A 22,114-nucleotide genomic window follows, 5' to 3' on the forward strand; every position below is an offset into this window, starting at 1 on the left:
TGTTCGCTTCTGCTTGGTATGGTCTATGTTATCATAGCTATTACTTGTAAATCTTTCGGTTATTTTAGTTCTAGACATCTTATGAGTTATTAATGAAGATAATCATTTCAAATTATTTTATTAACTTAGGAATTTCCGAAAAAAAATGGTGTCGCCGCGAAGATATTTTGTATCCCTAGGAGATTTAACGTTAAGCAAAATACTGGAAACTTCGCGTATAGAAACCCGGTGTTCCGCCAGTAACTTGTTGTATTGACTTGGGATACTCTCCAGTATAGCTAAAAAGCTTGTTGTATAATGAACTTTGGCGGACAGAGAATACTCTCCTATAAACCCAAAGTACTGTTGGCGGACGGTCGTAATAAAAATTGAAAGTCTATATTTACATACTAATAAAATATGGTATCTTACGGAATTTCCAATTATACGAAAGTTTATTGGTAGCAAGTAGGTATTTAAGCTAATATATAATGCTGACAGAAACATGAAACATCACATAGCTCGACCGGTACCTCAATGTTTTATTCAGAAACAAATAATTTCTTTTGACGAGACCATCTGCCTAGTTGTAAGATTTGATTCGATACGAACAGTTATGACGTTAGAACACAGCTTGACGTGGGCTATACTAATTAGACCTCATCACTGTATTCTTGAATGGTAACTTGAAGGTAGAAATATACATGAACAAAGCAGAAAGAGTTAAAGCTAAATACAAAGAAAATCTAGTCGGTAAATAAAACGAGGAAATAGTGGTCTAAAACAATCACAAGGATATTGGAATATGGCAATGTATTGTACGTTGAAAAACGTGCATTTCAAGCAACTAGAGACAGATCTTTCAATCTATATTCGACGTTCAACATGTGACACGTAAACAGCTTTTGTTGTCGCTGACATTATCATTCTGACAAGGATGTCACTGGGACGTATCCAATAATTTTCCAAACAATATCACGATTTTCTACATCGATGGCAGCACTTTATGAGTGGTAAGATTGTTTATATTGAATAGGAAGAAATATTGATTAAAAACAGGCATACACATTAGAAGTTTTGATAAAATTTATATGCTAAAATTAAACGCGTACGTCCACACCAATCGATGCCGGAGCAAAATTATTCAGACCAACTAAACAGAGCAAGCTGGTGAACCAAGAGTTGTATTACTAAGCAGTTGGAAGCCTACTTTATCTGTCAACGATGACCCGGTCTTACAATGGAACACTGAAAGCAGAGAGAGCATTACTGCTCGGATGCAAAATTTAATAAATGGGATTGCAAATGCTAGCACCATGAAAGTAGAATAGCAGTTATGCTATATAGTATAACCAGAAGCTATCATAGTATTTTCTGCAGAGTAATATTATTGCAGCTTCCAAGTCAATTATCAACTGGCAGCGAATTAATGGAACACGGAATTTAATGTATGTCTCTTTATCCGTACACACACTCGCACAGACACTCGCACACACACACATACACACACGCACACACACGATTGACAATACTTCAAGTACTAATGTATAGATGAAAAGACACGTATTAGTGTGTGTATATAAACTAAATGCCGACCTCACCCCTGTTTGCATTTAAGAACTTTACATACACTCGCCTGTAACAAGTGTATGGATGGTGTAGGAAATATGTCTGTAGTCTGAAATATGGAAAACAGGTAATATTGTAGCGAATAATAAAGGCGAAGGAAGTAAAATTACAAATAGACTGCCGCTATTACGTAAAGGATGTGCAAAGTGTTTAAATTAAGTCAGATGAAATGTTTGTATTAAATGGAAATTATAGGAAATATTTTCAAAGAGTTAGAGGTAGTTTAGCAGTGTGAATTCTGATGTCATTCTGAAGAGTATGTTTTAGGAATGGCTCTGGTTTAGTTATGTTAGTGTTGAGCAATTATGTTGAACAAAGATATCAGTAGTGAATCAAATCGGCGAAGAATCAATGCAGTCACGCTCTCGGGTGTTAAGTAATTCTCAATAACAAACATAGTGGCGGAGAATCAATGCAGCCATTTTAAGACGAGGGTTGACAGCGAACTGACTTGACTCCAAAATTCAATCATTTTTTAATAAGGTTGGTGGCTTCTCAATGTTTGATTGCCCTGACCGTAGTTATAAATAAGATCGTCGAAATCATTCGGGTCATATCCTGATTATTAATCAAAAATATTTTAACAAACATTCCAGCGGAAACATTTAAAATGAGGTCACACTTTATCACATGAATAATATACTTTAGAGTATATATGGGTCTGCCAGTACGATCGCAAAAGTATGATACTAAAGTGAAAGACTTGTTCTAATCCTCTAACATTAAAAGTTATATATATTGCGGATTTTTTCCAAGTATCTGTGTATTGCTTAGTGTCTAGAAGTGTAAAGTCCGTGCGAATAAGATTAAACGAATATGTTATTTGTGTTATTAGGTTTGACTACCTGAGGCATGGAGTGGGGTTTGTGTTTTATCATTGATTCTACATATATGTATGAGTAATCCCTAGCGATCGATTTTATCAATGTTCTAGAAAAATGCTTGGAGGTGCTTGAGTGACTTTGACATCTAAAGAAGAAACAAAGGTGGGAGAAATTTTCGAATTTTACAGTGAAGTAAAGCAGAATCCTCTGGTTGACAATAGAAAACGGATGGCTGATGTGAAAGTCATACAGTAGTAGGATTCACCCACAGAGAAACAAGGGAACGATGTAATGAAACTCCGTCATCAATACCATTGAAGCGGCCAATCAAAGTTGAAAAAATAATATAATAATAAAAGTTGACATATTGCAAGTGTAATAATTACATTACCAGGTTTTGTAAATAACGATATGTTGTAATATATTACGTTGGCGACCGGCCGGAGAAGTTGAGTTTTAAATTAAAGAGAGATTCAGTAAGCGATACATCGTAGAAGAAGCCAAGACGGCGTTACGACCGGGATGTGAAATCTAGAAGTAAAGTGGGATGGCGACTGCCAACGCAATACAAATAGGAAAAGGCTATGTTCCTAGTATAATCAAGAATTATTATGGTGTGTCCTCTAATGGAAGAATTTATTGCAGCGTCCGTAACAGCCACTGAACAAAAGAGTACTAAAAAGTGCGTTTCTTGATCTGTATGTTACTCTACCCCTTCTTATTTGTCGTTTCTTTGAACTATTTCCGGATTTATAAAACACACACACTCGCGCATACACCTTATTATAAACGCTTCACGTAATTATAACGCGTGTGTGTCTTTTTATATACTACATTATTTTGGACCGTTTGGAGGCGTGTGTTGAGCAAAAAAAAAATGTGGTAATACACAGGCAGGCTTGAACCTGTACCGTTAAGGAGGAAAAGAACGAGAAAAAAAAAGTGAAGTATTTGACGCTGCGTCCATCGCCAAACCGGGGGTTGTGAAGGTTTAAATTAAGTCTAGTCAATCGAAAATATCGGCGAAAACAGCTACTCCTCCCCGTATAAAAGTTCGCAGTTCAGGTTGAAGGAATTACTGTTTTTTTACCCATTTTCGATAGTTGTCGTCCGAAGATTCGGCTTTAAAATAATATTATACTTCCGAAAATCCGTCGCCTCTCTCGAAAGTTATTACGAGACATGTATACATACATACATACGTACACACATACATTTAAACAAAAAAATGTACACAAAAAAGTACTTTTGATAACTAGTAACAGGAATAATACGAAACAATGTGTATTTTCCAGTAATAATACGGTTGATGCGATAGCCAAAATTCTTTTGCAAAGATTATTGGAAGAGGTGAAGAGTATTGGAATATTGGAGCGATTTGTTGTCACTCAGAACTCAGAGAACACCACAAGTTTTGTCAAAGAGAAATCTTTGATGATGGTTTACGTTGCTACTCCTAGTAAGTAAATACTACTACTGCTGCTACAATTGTTGCTAACTATAATAATAGTTAAAGTTAAGTATCTAATTTCGCTTGATGAAATGTGTTGCGTTTAAATTGAAAAAAGGAGAATTGTGTGAAATAAAGGAAAAACCTTCGAATGGAAAAATAATTAAATAGTTTAGAGAAAATTTATACCCTTTCTGAAGAATTGTGGAATTTTATAAAAATAAAATAAAAACGCTGAAATGAATGAAATAATTGGAAAAGAGTACAACAGAAAACAACGGTTAGGTCTTAGGTTTAGATTGAATGGAATAAAAATATCCGTGATAAACACATGGGCAGTAGTTATATGTCGTTATAGGGAAGGTATTATTTAATGCAAAGAAAATGAGTTGAAATGGACAGAAATATATATAAAACGATGACAATCAGTGTGATATATATACGTTATATGTGAAGAGAAATGAGGGGGACGAGGACTAATAGGTGCAGAACAATCTGAAGAAAATAAGAAAATAGTCTGAAAGTTTAGGCGTGCCATAATTTGAAAAATTGCAAGCAAGTAAACAAGTAAGAAGCAAAGAATTAAAAGCAATAAATGAACAAAATACGAAATACAAATAAATTGCGAAAATAATGCAAGTGCAATTCAGTAGAGATCCACCAAAGACATTAGACAAGGCGAAAATATGGCGATAGTTGTCAAAATGTGTATTGTACGTTGGGGGAGAAGACCTAATATATGACGCGCATGAGCAAGCTCTCAGGACAAATTATGTTTTTTTATTCAATCTTCAGTCCAAACAAGGCAAGTGCCACTTTGAAGTAGGGGGCTACTATTCGGGGACAATTTGCGAGGGTATTATGAATGGAGATGAGTATAAAGATGCTGCTCACATTACACTTGACCTTCTGCGTATCAGTACAGTTGGGAAAGCAGTATCCGGGGAGGGAGTTCCAAAAACTTGCAGTTCTGGAGAAGAAACTATTAGAGTAAAATACTTTCTTACACCTAGGGATCTCTACTGTAAAGGGGTGGGACTTAGTTGTTTGTCGGGTTTGTCAGGGGCAGTCACGTTGAGGAGGTACAAGCGTGAATTTCATAGGATCATTCACCATTAAAGCATTTGTAGAAAAGGCACAGGGATGAAACATTTCGTTGATGGGGCAGGGGCTGAATCTTAGATGACAGTTCAGGGCCTATCAGGTTGGTGACTCTCTTTGTAACCCTGTCCATGGGCGAGAGACAAGCAGCAGATACACCAGCCCAAATGTGGCAGCAATACTCAATACATGGGCGAATGGTGGCCTTATAGAGGTACAGGATACTTTCAGGTGTAAGTAATTTTTTGGCACGGTAGAGAGAGCCCACCTTCCTTGCAGCAGCCTTGGCAATGCTCTAAATGTATATACTCCAGTTCATCTTCCCAGTAAACATTAGGCCGAGGAGTTTAAAGGAAGTACTGTCAGGCAGTGTATTCTTAGCCATTACTATTGGTGGTAGAAAATGTTCCTTGTAGTTATTGAAGGACACAAGCTTAGTCTTGACATCATTGAACATGACCATCCATTTTTGTCCCATTCCACTACGGATTGGAGGTTATCCTCTAGTGTTTCTGACATTTCCTTAGATATGTGGTCATTTGTTTTCCCCTCATGCCTGTTATAGAGGGTGGTGTCATCGGCAAATACACCCATCTCCGAAATAATTTCATCAGGTAGGTCATTTATGAATATCAGGAACAATAAGGGTACACCAGCATTTATATCATATTGAATAGGTGTACGACTGTCGAGGACAACTTGGATTTTTGTATTACTTAAGAAGTATTTAATTACATTGTGTATTCTTCCAGTGATACCATATGATCTAATTTTCCTTAGAAGACCATCAACCAATACCCTGTCAAAAGCCTTAGATATATCAAGGGCTACCGCTCTACCCTTCCCTGTTTTGTCCAGTGAACGGTATATACGTCCAGGGACTACAGTTTAGATATCTGCTGTTTAACGGGCTTGCCTGAATCAATATTGTTTGTCAGTCAGGAGTTTATCAGCTGTTAGATGTTGGACTAGGGCTAACTAAGGACTCAAATATTTTGGCGAAAAGTGGGAGGAGGCTAATGGGGCGATAATTTATTTTGTCAGTTCTTTCACCAGAATTCTTGAAGACTGGTACCACAGAAGCGGTTTCCCAGCAGCCGGAAAGCCAGATTCGCTAAGGCATTTATTGTAAAGTTTGGAGAGAACTGAGGCAATCTGATCTGAGAATTTTTATTAGCACAGCCGGTATGAAATCTGGTCAACGTGCTTTTGAGATGTCTAGGTTTTTTCTGATACCATGCACCTGAGTAGGGGTGATTTTCAAATCGTCTAGTGTGGCGTCTGTCCGCAAAGGAAAGTCGGGGAGGGAATAGTGGGTCGGGTCCAGTGTGGAGTTTTAGGCAAACCGACTGGCGAGCAGATTTGCCTTGTCGGTTGCCGTGCAAGCAACCTCATGATTGTTTGATAGTGGGGTAATCATTGCCTGCTCATTATTTACTACACTGTTGTAGATTTTCCAAAAATCTCGGGTTCCTAATTTCTGTGCTTCAATGCGTTTCCTGGTGGTGTCAGTGGAACCTGTCTTAACTGTCGTTATTACTTCCTTACAATTATTTTTGGCTTCTATATACTTCTGTCTGTTTGAACTGGACTTATGTCGGTTGAATCTTAGGTCATGTTAAGGAATTTAATTTTAATGTTTAGGAATGTTAAGTAACACATTAATAAAACGACTGAATTTCCCCTATATCGACTGTGTGGACAGAAAGATAAGAATGTAAAACATGTCATCAATAGTTGTGAGAAGTTAGGTGAAAAGAAGTACAAGAGACGGCATGACAATATTTCGAGAAATGTCGGTTGGGCATAAAACAAAAACAATGAGTAGAATCCAGTGAAAAAATCGTACGAGTATATTCCAGAAGAGGTGGTGGAGTGTGATAATATGAAATTATTGTGGGATATGAATATTCAACGTGAAAATGGGATTGAAGCAAGGAGACCAGTTTTACTCTAGTTGGAAAAAAGGGAACACAAGACAATACTCCTTTATATAGCAGTGCCAGCTTATCTGAATGTGGAGGAAAAAGAAAAAGTGATGGTCGAAATGTACCAAGAATATAAAAAGGGGAAAAAAGATTGTGGGATTGAATAAATTAGAAGTTGTAGCTATGTGATGAAATGTCTGAGGAGTGTAACAAATTGATTTTACAAATGGATTTAGTAAATTGGATCCTCTGTTGTGTTGGAGTACTTTAAAAGACTGCCTTGTTCGCCAGAATTTTGCAGAAACTGCTAAAGAACAGATTAAGCAAGATGCTGATAGCCTACGTTCATTTGTTATGATCCGCCTATCAGTATAATACCAGCAGTACAAACAGAAAATCACAAAATATGAATAATAATAATAATAATGACAATAATGATAATAATAACAAAAATAATAATAATAATAATAATGATAATAATAATAATAATAATAATACATGAAAGACTGACGTTGCGAAATGGGAAAATAAAATAGAAATCAGTTCATATATATACTAAGATATCTCCACGGAATTTGCCACACTTTATAGCGCATTCCTCCCAAACGTGTTCAAAATCACGGATCTAGCGAAAAACTTCACAAAATACAGAGAAATATGCGCGTAAATCGCCTACTAGAATGATACTATACAACGTTCTTACTAGAAGATGGCGACATGTGTTGGCTCACAATCAGCTGTAAATCTATAAACCACGGGAAAACTCTGAACACTACAAAAGTAAAGACAGATATGTTATTCCATTATTTATTGGGCGATGAGCATTAATCCGAAAAGTTTATAATACGAGCTATCAATTAATCAATTAGTTACTGATTATCAAAAGTTCATAAAGGTAGATCAATAACTACAGTTGTAATATGAACGTGAACTTTCGGGAGAATCATTACTTCCTCAGTTAACGAAATCAATTCAAACTGATATTAAACTAACAGATATTACACTATAACATAGTTATCACACACAGATATTACACGATTACACCAACAGATATAACACGATTACACAAACAGATATTACATTATTACACAAACACTATTGTCACAAGCAGATATAACACTATTACACAGTTATCACAAACAGATATAACGCTATTACACAAACAAATATAAGATTATTACGAAAACACTATTGTCACAAACAGATATAACACTATACACAGTTATCGCAAACAGATATTACACGATTACACTTACATATATTAAATCATTACACAAACAATATTGCTACAAACAGGTATAATAGTATTACACAGTTAGCACAAACAGATATAACACGATTACACAAACATATATTGCATTATTACACAAACAGTATTGTCATAAACAGATATAACACTATTACCCTGTTGTCTAAACAATCGGTATCAGTATCGCTCATATACAATGTGCCTTATTAATTATTATAATTCAGCTATATTTGACTATCGCTTTACTCAAAATAAGTAAATAATAATAATAATAATAATAATAATAATAATAATAATAATAATAATAATAATAATAATAATAATAATAATAATAATAATAATAATAATAAAAACACATTGTTTTGTTAAAATCCCACGGAACAAATGCATATATTTAATCAACAAATATGTTTTAAATGGAGATATTTTTCTGGGCAGCGTAAAATACAAGTTTATTGGGCACGCAGATACTATCAGTGTTTTTTTTTTTTTTTACAATACTATAAACATAGTATTTTTCAGAATAAAAGATGAATTAATAAGTACTAATAAAGGCAAAGGAAGCATAATTACAGTTCGACAATACAAACTGCGGGAATTATAAGTGGGAACAAAATCACATATAATGTGACAACACTGAAGCAGATAAAATTAACAAACACGGTCATGCACGCATACACATAAAAAAATGCATACATATATGCGTATACATAACGTTGCAATTAGGTTACAAAAGTGTGTGCACTTATTACAGATATTTACAGAAAGAAAACAGCTAAATGTAAAGAGGAGCAATTAAAAATATTAAGATAAATATGTAGAATTAAATCACACATTTCTAATTATGACATCTTTTAAATCAGGAAAATTGTCATGATGTTTTAATAATGTTTTATATAACTTATTCTTGACCATGTAATTAAAACGCACACATCTATATAGTGATGTATGGCTTTATATATATATATATATATATATATATATATATATATATATATATATATAAGTGTTCTTGCATTAAAAGCATTGTTTATTACCTAGAAATACGTATATATTAGAGGCTTAAAAGACAGACAACGCAAAGATTAACATAAATGAATGTATATTTTTTTAAATGAAAATTTCTCGACGTTATGTTTTCTTTAATTCTTCCGTCGCATGGTGTTATTACGGAACAAAATGAACTTATTAAGAATCCGCGTGCGGTTGTTTAGCGTTTTTTTTTTCAAGTTAAGGATGCGCTTGGCATGCGTGAAGTGAAATATGTAATTATTCCTGAAAAATCCTGGAAAAGACGGGTTACGTCGAAATATATCAAGTTAAACAAGCATTCGTTTATTTAAATATTTGCAGTGCTTGACATTTAAACGTATTATGTGACGTATTTCAATTTATATATATATATATACATATATATATATATATATGTGTGTGTGTGTGTGTGTGGCGCGGGAATAATATTATGTAAAAAAGGGATGAAAGATGAAAACATGAAATATAATGAAGAGGAGTTATATTATATAAGTGTTCAGTCTAAGGGCGGGTTGAATATTAAAAGTAAGACTTAGTTTTCTTGTAAGATTCTATGGAAAGCCAAGGTATTCGTAGAACCAAACTTTTATGCTACGTTAAACGTCAGTCGGGGCAGTAGAAAAGTTGGAGACCTCCTGCCAGTCCCAACAGAAGAAAATCACTTGATGTTGTCAATATTTGCGAGTAAAAAATGAAATGTTTAATCTATTATTTCTCTTAATTTTTTGGAGTACGAACAGATTGTAAAAGGCTACTGATTTTACAACATTGAGTAATCTAGTTCTCATTAAGATGATGCTGCAGTTTCACAGAAAATACTGTACATGTTAATCATATTTAATAGATATTTGTGGCGTAAAAACTTGCTATAACACATCCCCTGAAAAATATATCGCTTTCTATTGTTAAAAAAAAGTAGCACGCCAATCCATGATAACATCCGAATGATGATATCATGATATTTTGTGTAATTACTTTAGAATGACATTATTAAAATAACCACGGCATGAATAAGTGTTTTTTACAAAAAATAAATATGTAATAATGAACAATCCTGTCGACATATAACATTCAATAATGCGAACGGAGATACCAATAATATGTCTCATTAAAAAGTCACAAAAATGAGACGAAACTTGAATGAAGTATAAAAATTGTTTTAAAAAATAAGTTAGAGAAGTATATATATAAGTTCACTTACCTTTGGATTCCGTGGAAATCGTCGTGTTATTATGTTTTGTTTAGGCGAGGTTCAGTTGGACATCAGGTTAGCATCAGTTTATGACGAAGTTTTTGTATATTTTTTGCCAGTAGATAATATCAACATTTTAAATTAAGAATTCTAAAAATATTAAAAATGTCCGTTGTCAAATGATGTTAGATCAAGTAACACCATGTTACATGTGTTCACTAAATAATGGTAACGACCTGCAAAAAGCAAATGAAGACTGTGTTGGACAATTCTTTTAAAAATATTCACTTTTTGGCTATATATGTTTCAGCTGTTTTCTTCTTATTAGTTTTATTGTGAAATTTGAATATATATATATATATATATATATATATATATATATATATATATATATATAGGTGTGTGTATGTACTGATATGTGTGTATGTGTGTGTGTCCGTCGTCGAAGTGCTATATACAATTATAGTGGTGAATATATATGTACATGTGTGTGTAAATATATCTATTCTATGTTACGTATATACGTATTTTTATATATATATATACGTATAAAGCAATTAATATTATATTATATATATGATATATATGTATATATATATATATATTTAGATATAAACTTGAAAGAATTAAATGTATGTATATTATAAAACAAACGATGAACCCAAGTAACTTCTTTTTTTTTTAATCTTTTTTGGATTTCAAAATATGGTGGACGATTAATATTAGCTAACATTTAATACTGTAATAGATTCGTTTATTGAATAATATCTGAAAATAGTAAAATAGGAAATCGCTATTTGATAAAAATGAAATATATATTTATGATTATATTTTGGTGACTATTTCCCGTTAATCACCATAGAGTGTGCATACTGCTGCGTAAGTATAAGCAAAAGAGTTAAAAAATCGAAACAAGTATTGACAAAAGTTTTATAAAATTGCATTAACCAATAAAATAAACTCAAAACCTCATTGCTAGGCTTCTAAAATGCACGAATTCCACTTAGCTGTGCACCGTGCTTGTTACAAACATGTAGTTCTAATAGTTTCGAACAAATGCAATGGAATTAGATGAACGATAAAGCGTTGTGATATTTATAACAAATGTAGTACGTGCCTTTAATTCAGATTTTTTAAAAAAATATTTTTATCACCTTAAATCCAATGAAACAGCAGATTCGCGCAGCTTCAGTGAATAAGAAATCAATCCGTTTCACTGTTTAACACATGCTTTAACTAAGTGATGGGCGATTGGTGTCGTAGACAAACACTTATTACATAAGAAAACATTGGCGAAATCTGCAGTAGTAGACGAAGCATTTCTTTACAGTGGGAGGGATAGTCGCAATGTTAGCCGTGTTTTGCGCTGATGATGTTCACGCTTCCGTTGATTTCGCTTGGACAATTTCCCAGTCGGATTCTATCAACACAAAGAGCTTTTAAATGATGGTAAATATAAGCCGCGCTAATCGAATTGAATCCTCAGTTAGGATATTCTCCATGGTGACGTTAAAAATAACGGATACTAAGCCATTCAATTGAACAACTTCATTATATGCGTGCAAACGAATTTATATGTGCGCATTACAGAGGGTACGACAGAGGGATTTATTCGGTGATGTTCGAGTATCATATTTAGTGCTGTTTTTCATATTCGGATATTATTTCCTCAAAAGAACGTATACAAATCTCCGAAATAATATCGAAATCAAAATTCCGCGAAATAGAAAAAAAAACATAAATAATTTCTGATTGATTTGAAACAATTTTTTTTTTTATATAAAACACCGTGATATATATATATATATATATATATATATATATATATTTATATTTATATAAATTATATATGTGTGTATATAGATATATGTGTGTGTACGTATGTATATACATAAGTACATATATGGGTGTGTCTTTCTGTATACATATATATATATATATATATATTTATATTTACTTGTATATATATATATATATATATATATATATATATATATATATATATATATAAAACAACGAGGCGGACTAATATATCTTTTCGATTATATATATGTACACACACACACACATATATATATATTTATATATATATATATATATAATATAGGTATGATATTATATCATATACATATTTGCATTAATATGTTTATATTTCACATAAAGATACTTTGTACATAATTCGAATTAATACAGATATAATTTACATTGTGCACTTTTTAATAAGGATTTTATACAGAATATGATATTGATATTTAAGAATAAATAAATATATTTTCATTATATATATATGTATATATATAGTAATTTACTTTTTGTAGAATCACATTGTACGTTCGACAATAGATTTTTCAAAATGAGTAATATTAATCCCATACAGTATCAGTTTCGTTGTCTAAGAAAAGACGAATCCCAATAGAATTTTAATTCGTAAAATTAAGAGTTTTATTTAAGAACATGTTATACTGGACATACATCGGATTATGTCCATAACATTTTCTCTACTACGCATATATATTATATTATATATTGTATTTAATTCTATTTCTTCTCGCTATTATTATTATTATTATTATTATTATTATTATTATTATTATTATTATTATTATTATTATTATTATATCATATACACACATATTGTATGCTAATAAATTTTGTATTGTCAATATTTTTATATATTGTTTTGTTAAATAAATTTTGCTCTTGTAATACGGTTCTTTACTATCAGCTTTGCAGCAGCGTTTCATAATATAATTTTAAATGCCCAATCTTATTCGCACTTACCAAATTTCATGCATTATAGTATAATTAATTAAGATAATCAATCGGCATATATTATATTTCCATCTAATAAATAGTTTAAACTAATAATTGATAAAAATGACGCGAGTAAAAAAACATAAATCATAATCCAAAACAACAAAAATAATGCTATATTTATATAAGTAAAAACGTTATGGGGTTATTGAAGACAAGTTAACTTTATTTTAAAATGCTGATAATGTTTGATTAACGCATTACGTAATTGTTGTAGATTAAAAGGTGAGTAAGCAGGTGTTTTCGTTGTTTCTGGAAGTGTTCACATATTTGTGTTTCAGATGAGTTCCCTTAGTTGTGACAAAATTATAATTTGGACCAGAAAAAAATGTGCGGAAGTTGCTACAAAAAAAAAAACAAAAAAAAGCGACCCTTGCAAAATGTAAGGCTAACAAAAATTCAGATGAATATATCTCCATACAAAGAAGAATTTACGAAATACGCACCAGCATGACCTTCTTTTAGGGCAACTCTGACTTCGGGAATTATCAAGGAGCTTCATCCGTGACTTTATACTGAGCTGAGCGTCGATGGTTGTCGTAGAAAACACACAACTTTTATAGCAAGTCACAACCCGACTAAAATAACAGTTGGTTCTGTTTGCTTAAAAGAAGTGAAAATTACACTTCATGAGGGCGATCATTATGGCTGATTCGTTGTGAACCTACTTATCAAGTGTTTGTTTTTTTTGTCTTTCCAATCTATTTCAAGTAGTTGAAAATCCTCGTATACGTTAAGTCAAATCTAGAAGCAAATTATCGAACTGTTGTGCGTGTATTGGTTACGAGGACAGCTCTTAATTACTCGTTATAAACATCCGATGACCGACAGTACTATCATCATCCTTAAGATTTTCGTCGCCCCCATAACATTTCTTAAACCACCATATTATTGTGCTTTCAATATTGGTTCCTGGGCCAAAGACGTCGTTTATATTGCGAGCAGCTTTTCTCCCTAGCTTGAATTGAAGTGATATATATTATAACGAGAACTTCTTGGAAATATATCATTTTAAATAAAAACTACCAATTCCGGAAGGCTAATATGGTTAACCTGACACACACACACACACACACACACACACACACACACACACACACATATATATATATATATATATATATATATATATATATATATATATATATATATATATATACTCTTCAGAATAGTTTTTATTTAACAATCAGTTGCTATGGAAACGTGAGATTGTAGGTTTACATAATGTATTATTTTCACTTTGACTTTCCATGTCTCACTGACTTTAGACAAATAGGGTGCATACCTTTATAACTATTTGCTAATATTTCCTCTCCTCTGATGAGATGGTAGACATCGAAATCCAATAGGTTAAGGAGATTAATTTTCTAAAGCATTCTTTGTCTTGCTTAGAATAATAAAAATTCTTTGATATGAAACTCAACTACTTCATTTCATTTCAATGAGAGTTTTTTTAAATTCATTGAATTACAATTTAATATATATTTGAACCTCTATTTTTACTCCTTATAATCTATATTAACCCGCTAAAGACCCATAATACGGCCGATAAAAAATCCAATCATTTAAGGCCAACAGCGCAGCTCTGCGACTTTGAATTGTGGAAGAGGTAGAGTTGGAAAATATGAAGACATACAGCTTAACAGACAAACCTACAGACAACCATATATATATATATATATATATATATATATATATATATATATATATATATATGTATGTATATATATATATACTTTTATATGTAAATGGTATATATATATGTGTGTGTGAGTATATATATACGTATATAAATATATTAGTAAAGATGTATACATATATATATATATATATATATATATATACTATAAAAAGAAACAAATATGAAAACAAGTTGATGTGCAGTTTTCACAAGAATGGGTGTGTGTGATGTTCCTGATGTTTTTTCTGTGCGTCATTAATATTTTGGTTTAAAAAAAGTCGTATTTTTATTTATGTAATTTGCAAAAACTTATCTTTCTGTTTATCCATGGCATGATGTACATACATAATACTGTTGTATTCTATGTATGATTCCATAAATAGATCGAATGAAAATAAAGTAGAGATAAATAATTAAGATAAATATCACATATTAATTATATATTCTATTTTTTATGTGATCACCATATATATATATGTATATCTATATATCTATATATCTATATATCTATATATATATATATATATATATATATATATAATCTGTGGTTACTGTTTTTGCAGGCGTTACTTTACTAATACTTATAACGAGTTTAATAAAAGAGTGCTTAATACCGAAGTAGAGTAGTGTGTAATTTTTGATACACTTCCCCTCCAACAATATTCTTTGGAAAATATTTAATAAAGGCACTGATAAATGAAGCTACAAATACAGCAATGCCTTAGAAATGATAATAAAGCATAACTTAAACTATAATATTTTGCATGATAAAACATATTGTAACCAGAGTAAAAAAATGTAAAGTTGTAGTTGTATGAATATATGTAATGTTTTCTTCAAACGGAACTGCGTGGCAACCTCTGTCATATGCCAAGCTTATATTAGAGTTGCGGAAAACCCTGCCACTAAAAACTTCTACATATGCAAAACTAGCAATACCTTCAAGCAAAATACACTGGCCATAAAAGTTTCTTTCATTGATCCAAAGTTTATTCGTGAGACATTATTAGCTGCATATTAGAGTAATCCTATAGGAAAAAATAAACTTGCCACCTATTGTCAACTTGAATATCCTGAAAAAAAGACCTTGTCAATCACTTAACTCCCCTTATTCCTTTGATTAAATTAAACATTCTTTGTCACTAACTTATTTTAAAGATACGGATTAACTCCTTGCTAAAAATAACAAGAAACATAAATAAATTGTAGGCATTACCAATCACACCTCCTTTATCACTTACATACTTTTAACCCTTAGACACCTATCGAATCTAAAACTACGTACACTACGATCCCACGAATATGTAACTTTTTCACTTAAATCTCCCAAAAATTAAATGTTGGCTAATTTCATAACCGCAGCACTTCCGAAAAATGATGCGATATAACTATACCGTTTACTTCCAAGCAATGTCTCTACACTCTCCAAATATTTATCTACTTCCTTCATTTTATCCACAGAAATAATAACACTTCGCATATACATGTATGTTATATGCATGTTCCCCTTTTTAATGGAGATTACTCTTTATGGAAATATTCGAAAATATTAATATTATCTTTATGTGTTATATTTGTGTCATTGCCTCGACACTTATACTAATATGACTTAATAAAAACAAATAAAAAGGATTACATCATAAGCCTTAACTTAGACTGCAATTTGAAATTTGTGTTCTATTTGAAATCAATAGTTTTCTCTACTATATTAAAGCAGTTTTGTCCGTAACTTTTAAATCAACAACTCAATAATCTGACTAGTTTTAACTTCTCCCAACAACAAATTTAAAGAATATAAAATATGTACCTTTGTATGAAATAAATTAAAAGACAAACTCTGAAATATATTTATTCAAATCTACTCCGAATGAATAAAAGACACAAATGTGTGCATATGCATATATATATATATATATATATATATATATATATATATATATATATATATATATATATATAGTCATCCACATACAGTACTGTGTAACTGTTTCACAGCTAATCAGCACGGCTTGACAGGCAAATGCCTCACCCCAGGATCGAAAACTGACTGTTCAAATGACAGTCAACGCTTGTCATCATTACACTAATCTAATGCTGCAGTGTGGGTAATAAATTTAACGATGTTTAGTTTTGAAAAAATAACGGTATTTAGTTTTGACAAAAAAGCTAAACAAATCGAACTTTCTTTTGGGAGATAGTTTCTTCCACTGAATGCCGGAAAAAGTAAATAAAACGGCGTTTAGTAAATCGTTATTTGTATTCAAAGCTAAATGTTTTATCGTGTTTTTTTTATTTTTTTATTTTTATTTATTTTGTTATATATATATATATATATATATATATATATATATATCCGTTATTCGTATTCAAAACTAAATGTTTTATAGTAATTTATATATATTTTTTGTGTTTTGTTATATATATATATATATATATATATATATATATATATATATATAACAAAACACAAAAAAAAAAATATATATAAACTACGATAAAACATTTAGTTTTGAATACGAATAACGATTTACTAAACGCCGTTTTATTTACTTGATATTTTTCCGGCATTCAGCGGAAGTTCTTATCTCCCAAAAGAAAGTTCGATTTTATTTTATTTTAATTTACACAGCTAAGACAGAATACACTAAAACCACCAAAACCCCCATCGAAGCACAGAAATTAGGAACCCGAGATTTACAAGATCAGTGTAGTAAATAATGGACAGTCAAGCATTCCCCAACTATAAAACAATCATGAGGTTGCTTGCACGGCAGCCGATAAGCCTAACATGTTTGCCAGTCGGTTTGCCTCAAACTCCACACTGGACCCGACACACCACTCCCTCCCCGACTTTCCTTTGCGGACAGACGCCACACTAGATGTTTTGAAAACCACTCCGTCTCATATACATTGTATCATATAAAACCTAGACACCTACAAAAACAAGTGGACCCGATTGCTCCAGTTCTCCCAAAACTTTACAATAAATGTCTTAACGAATCTTGCTTTCCTGACTACTGGAAAACTGTTTCTTTGGTACTAGTTTTCAAGAATTCTGGTAAAAGAACTGACCCATTAAATTATCAACCCATCAGCCTTCTCCGGCTTTTCGCGAAAATATTTGAGTCCTTAATTAATCAAGCCATAGTCCAACACCTTACAGCTTCCAAACTCCTGACCGACAAACAATCTGTTTAAGGCAAGCCCGTTCCACAGCAGATATCTTAACTGTAGTCTCCGAACGTATATACCGTTCACTGAACAAAACAAGGTATAGCAAGTAATAGAAAAAGCCAAGTTGTCCTCAACGGTCGTACATCTAAACAATATGATTTAAATGCGGAAGTACTTCAGGGGTCTTTCCTTAGACCTTTATTATTCCTGATATTCATAACTGATCTCTCTGATAAAATTATTTCGGAGATGAATATATTTGCTGATTACACCGCTCTCTATAACAAGCATGAGGGGAAATTAAATGAGCACATATCTAAGGAAATGGTAGAAACTCTGGAAGATGACCTCCGATCTGTAGTTGAATCGGAACGAAAATGGATGATCACATTGAATGCTGCCAAGACTAAGCTTATTTCCGTCAATAACCTTCTCTACCATCAATAGCAATGGCCAAGGACACACTGCCTGAAAGCACTGCCTGAAAGCACTTCCTTTAAACTCCTCGGCCTAACGTTTATAGGGAACAGGAACTGGTATTGAGGGCAACATTTATTGTTTCTGATTCTAGTTTCTTGCACACAAGTTATTTTTTACATCTGAAATTAGCATATATCATTCAAACACTACTGCTTTTGAATATATGGTTTTAGTTAGTTCTACTTTTTAGATCTGCTTTAAAGCATCACCGCTCACTCATTTTGCGACCAAATGACAAACAATTTTTACAGTTCATACGCCAGCTTTTTATCTATATTTTGAAATAAGAATTTGACATTTTCGTTAATCAAACAAAAGTTATCATAAAATTGATAGTGTTCAAAATTCCTCAGAATTAGTAAGTAATGTTAAAGACAGTTTCTTATGGTGGCTAATCAGAGCGACTTTTTCAACATTGAAATGTTAGAGAAGATTGATTCTGAATAGCTGTAAATTACCATAGCAACGATTTCGTCCTCGACACCCTCATAAATCATAGCGAGAATGTCGTATGACATCTTATTTTGGTTATACACAAAAGTTAACAAAAGTTATCTTTGCTGTGCTAGGATTGATAATACTTCGCTTACGTCGTGGCACGTTAATCCTGTTCCTCTTTTTTTTGTCTCTTCTTTCTGTTTATATACGTTATTACGTCTTTTAATTGATTGTTTTACTTAGCCAATTAAAGAAGTTGGTAATATATTTTATGGAGTGTTGAATATGCATATGGCATTGAACACAAAAAATGCAATATTCTTTTCAGGGCAAAGACTGAAAACTCATGGAGTGCACAGAAAAACGCAAGCATGAAAGTAATATAGTTAAAATAAAACTTTAAAAAAGTAAAAGGACATAGTTGTTAAAACTGGAGAAAAAGTCAATATAATAGCTTAAAATATTGCAGGATTAAGAATTCATATATAAAGTTAAAGTGATATTTTCCAAACCAAAAATTATTACTGCAATAATTTAAGTTAAAAATGTATCTTTTTACTAGAATATCTTGTGTGTTTTTCCAGTTTCAACTTCTAGTCTTTTTAGTTTTTTAAGCCTAGTCTAAACCATATTACTTTTCATGCTCGCTATTTTATATGTAATACAACACGCCTGATCATATAGACGTATAATCTATCTGAAATGAATTGGAAATCAAATTATATATGGAAGCGTTTACTAAATAAAATATACGATTTCGGTTACGAATATAAATGTGAATAAAACCTTCTTACATATCAGCAAACTTAAAAATCAAACTTATATATTGATGATTATATATGATGAGGGACGCTAGATTATTTTGAAATCTATTTCTCTCAGAAATATTTCGAACTAAGTGGAAATTTACTGACAATTGAGAAAAACTAAATTTAACGCAATATTATGTGCTAATATATATTCATTCCGATTTTCCAAAGTCATTTTACAAGGTGTTGTTGCAAATGCCAGAATCACGTTAAAACGTCAATCTCGTGAGAAAGGTTACACGTGGTAGGATTAGAATGAAACCTACAAAACCGAATGGAATTAATGAGAGGATAATTGAAAAACTCCAACCGGAAGATCAAATAGAATATCGTGCGTTGAGATGAAGAAATTTTATCTGAGCCGTTTGAGGCGAGCTTTAATTAACGTAATGCATCCGTGTTGTTTAACGTATATATATATATATATAACAATAGTATATTGAAGTAGTGTCTATACTCTCCACTCCTAATGTTAAGAATGGCTTTCGAAACAATAACATTATTTCTGCACGGTACATAAAATACATAACTACCGAACTTTTTATAATTTTTAACCGTAAATTTTGACTTGGTTTCCACCTTAACATTTTCCTTTAAAATGACGACTTTCACTGGTTTTCTGGTATGCTGAAAACGAATATCTTATATATTAAATATTTTCCGAAAATAAATAGGTTTTCGAATATTAAACAGTATAATTTTTATGTTAAAAGTGATGGTCAGAATTGTGAAAGAGAATACAAGTGAAAATTAATAAATTTCAAAATAATTGAAAGAGAATAAAGCGATGAAATTATTAAAAGTCGCAATAGAATACACGTTCTTAATATTAATTTGTATCATTTATAATTACTCGTGTAATTTAATAATAATCAGGTGATTCAATATTTAATTAAATATAAAGGTTTTTACATTGTGTAAAATTATAAAAGTTCTATATATATACGGTTTAAACTTAAAGGTTTACATAGGTTCAAATGATAAAAAAGTTCCATTTTTATATTGCTTTAAAAACATTTCTGTTGTTTATAACTATGAAAAGTTCTATTTATATGGTTAAAACTTAAATGGTTTCATAGTTTCAAATAACAAAAAAGTTATATTTTTAGATTGCTTTAAAAAAGGTTTTCATAATTTATAACTATGAAAATTCTATTTATATTGTTTAAATTTTGTATATATTCTGACAATCTAATATTTTTATTTATATTAATGTTGTTCATCATTTAAAAGTATTCATTTCTATAAATTATTTAAAAAAATCTTTACATTGTTCTCATGATAACTTAACTGATCAATTGCAATCTTTTGCAAGAGTTGCCTGGGTTAGAGCATTATATTATTAAAAAAAATATTGATCCACCTAAATTGTACAATGCACACGGTTAGCAATACATTTTTTGAAAACGAATGTTCTGGAAGCCATTATAATAACTGGACATTGAAAGGGGTAAACTGTTAATTCCTCGGATTCTTTTAATTCCTTCTGACATTTAATTTTAGTTCAAGCATTTACAATTCCCAATAAAAATTAGTTTTGCCATGGTTATAAATAAAGCTCAAGGACAAAGCCTAAAAGTTCTGGGATTAATCTTCAGACACCTTGCTTTTCTCATGGCCAGTTTTATGTTGGTTGGTCACGCATTGGAACTCCTGAAAACCTTTACATTTGCACACATGTTAGAGGTCACAGAAACAAAATTGTTTATGTAGAGGTTCTTCAAAATTAATGTTAGAGGAACATTTACCAGTTTTCAGATATGCACAGGTGGAAACTGAATTTTAATTCTTTCATTAACAGAATAGATTACTAATGCCATCTATATATATATATATATATATATATATATATACATATATATAGTGCATTAAATAGCTAAAACAAAGTGTAATAGTTGTCATATATGCACTAAAATATAAAATAATTGCAATTCTTACATCATATTTTGAAATAAGGACTAGAAGATAAAATATTAAACTATAAAAAAAGATTAGGTCTACTGGCGAGACCCCTATATAATAGAACGCACTACTGCTCCTACCACATGCAGTGGTGTGGAAAAAGAAGTAATTAGAAATTTATATTTTCTTTAATCTATATTTATTATAATGTATGAGGACAAAATATCAAAATATATCATATACAACCTATCAAAGCCGGGTACTGCAGCTAGTGTAAAATAAAAAAAAAGCTAGGCATGTATACCGGGTAATGTGAAATTAAATAGCAAACAGTAAGCACTAACAAAACATAAGAGGCATTTCATCACAAGCATCAAATGGAAATCAACAGAAGAGTCATAAACATTGTAACCTTATCTTTTCGCACCTTCA

The 22,114-nt window shown here is 31.4% G+C and overlaps 1 protein-coding gene across 3 annotated transcripts in view; it reads right to left on the reverse strand.

Moving 5' to 3' along the window:
* LOC145252931 (glycine receptor subunit alpha-2-like) overlaps positions 1 to 11,977 on the reverse strand; it is an 84,254-nt gene extending 72,277 nt beyond the window's left edge. The window contains exons 1-2 of one of the 3 annotated variants that reach the window (XM_080112892.1): positions 11,539 to 11,976; positions 10,394 to 10,620 (exon numbers count right to left, since the gene is read on the reverse strand). The gene's annotated coding sequence lies outside the window, so the exon portion shown is untranslated. Of the gene's footprint in view, positions 1 to 10,393 lie in introns of all 3 variants that reach the window. The other 2 variants (XM_080112894.1, XM_080112893.1) reach the window with 2 other exon arrangements.
* Between the last annotated feature and the right edge of the window lie 10,137 nt (positions 11,978 to 22,114).

Source organism: Euprymna scolopes, chromosome 3 (genome assembly GCF_053919585.1).
Source record: "Euprymna scolopes isolate OS-2025 chromosome 3, ASM5391958v1, whole genome shotgun sequence".
NCBI lineage: Eukaryota > Metazoa > Mollusca > Cephalopoda > Sepiida > Sepiolidae > Euprymna > Euprymna scolopes.